At 37.4% G+C, this 2,035-nt stretch overlaps 1 long non-coding RNA gene across 1 annotated transcript in view; it reads left to right on the top strand.

Moving 5' to 3' along the window:
• LOC117635120 overlaps positions 1 to 1,446 on the top strand; it is a 2,031-nt gene extending 585 nt beyond the window's left edge. The window contains exons 2-3 of the long non-coding RNA XR_004586874.1: positions 116 to 483; positions 1,053 to 1,446. This is a non-coding gene — a long non-coding RNA (uncharacterized LOC117635120). The remainder of the gene's footprint in view (positions 1 to 115; positions 484 to 1,052) is intronic.
• The last annotated feature ends 589 nt before the right edge of the window (positions 1,447 to 2,035 follow it).

Raw genomic sequence — 2,035 nt, 5'->3', positions numbered from 1 at the left:
GGGCTCTATTTTCAGTTGATTTCTATGGAGTACTTGGTGAACCTANTCTCTATTAATATTTGTGATGTATCATATATTGTTGCTTAATTGTTGCATGTTTTTGTGTTTCATGTAGGTTTTTGAGCTGAGCTCAACACAAGGACCGGAGGTGCGTCTTTATTTATTCAGAAAGGTGCCGCACTTCAGAGTTCTTGTTTGTGGGGGAGATGGTACTGTTGGTTGGGTTCTGAATTCCATAGAAAAGCAAAACTTTGTGTCTCCTCCTCCAGTTGCTATTCTACCTGTCGGAACATGGAATGATCTGGCTAGAGTTTTGTCATGGGAAGGTGGTTTGGGCTCAGTGGAGAGACAAGGAGGCCTTTGCACCATTTTGCACNACATACAGCATGTTGCAGTAACCATTCTTGATCGTTGGAAGGTAGCAATTATAAATCAACAGGGGAAAGCAGCTCCAATCGCCTAAGTTTATGAACAACTATCTCGGTAAGTAATTGTGATCATCTGGTTTATAAATGGGATAACTCAGAGCAGTTAGTTGGAGTGCTGTATTTTGGTTGGATTTTTCTGGTTCTCAGGTTCTTAGTATGTCTATAGTTATTGACTTGAGTTATGGCTTCAACAAAGTTCTCAAATCAGCTCACATTAGTTTTGTACCCCTAGTCTTACTCGGTTGTATTGGGTCAGTTATCAATTGGTTTGTTGTTTATTATGAAAAATATTGTCAATGGGTTTGGCTTTACATCTTTACTGTCTTCTGATTTTTCAGTCTGTATAAATAAAATACTGTTACTCTTATTTGGATTTCTTCTGTAAGGAAAAAAGGAAATAAATTTTTTTTTTTTCGGTCTGGGGCCTGGTTTCAGCAACCATGTACATTGGCTATATCCCATCATGGCCAGGTCTCTCTCTCTGGACAAAAGGATGTTGATTTGTTTCATGAAATTTAGGCTTTACTTGCACTAGTCCCTATAGAGTCTCTTCCAATGACAATCAGTTTATAGATAAACCTTTCTCTAGTTTGTCATATTGTCTCATCTGGTTGTGTTGTGCAGGCCTTCATGTTGAAGAGGGCTGATGAGGAGCCACTTGGTCATGCAGCTGCCATTATCACTGATTCACTGGTGGTGTTGAGAATGCTGAGACCAACCATGTAATAAGTGCAGTGCAGAAGCGAGCTCTTCTTCAAGAAATGGTGCTGAGGCTGACTTAGAAGTTTCCTCTTGCTGCTTGCTGCTTGGATTAGTAATTAAAGTTTTGATTGTATCTTCCTTTTCTTTCTTCGAGAAATATTCTTTTGGGTGACTTGACACTTTGTTTGGAAATGCGACTCAAGCCTTGTGCTTAGAAAAGAGTATAGCCGGGCAGCTATACTTTTTAAATTTATTTGAATATTTAAATAGTATAGCCGAAAGGCTATACTTTTTAGGAGTATAGTGTTTAAGTATATTTTAATGTTCAATTAGTATAGCCCCAGCTATACCTTTTAAATATGCTTTAGTATTTAAAGCATATAGTAGCGCGGCTATACCTTTTAAGTATATTTTAATATTTACATAGTATAGCAGGCTGGCTATACTGTTTAAATATTAAAATATATTTGAAGAGTATAGGAGCCACCGTTGAAATATATTTTAATATTTAAAGAGTATAGCCGCCTGGCTATACTCTTCAAATATATTTTAATATTTAAAGAGTATAGCCTATACTGTTTAAATATGTTCGAATACACTCTGAACTTTCCCTCTCTGCGTGGATCAAGCTAAGACTGGGGTTTTTTCTGATCGGCGCAATCCATCTCCGGCCGGAGATAAAGAAAAGTAGTATTTGTTCTTGGGTGGGGTTGACAAAACTAAATGGTCTTAAAAGAATATTGTAGATTTTGTAGTAGGTTGTTAAGTGTAGTCNTATCTCTTTAACGATTTTGGGTGACAGACACAAGATCACGAATAAAGTGAGCAGGTAAAATACTAAACAGTGAGGCTAAAAGTGATTGGGGCCCCTGAAATCTGGTGCTTTGAACTTTACTCTGCTCTTA

The sequence above is a fragment of the Prunus dulcis genome, chromosome 7, assembly GCF_902201215.1.
Source record: "Prunus dulcis chromosome 7, ALMONDv2, whole genome shotgun sequence".
NCBI classification, from domain to species: Eukaryota; Viridiplantae; Streptophyta; class Magnoliopsida; order Rosales; family Rosaceae; genus Prunus; species Prunus dulcis.
This window is presented reverse-complemented; position numbering and strand designations above follow the sequence as displayed.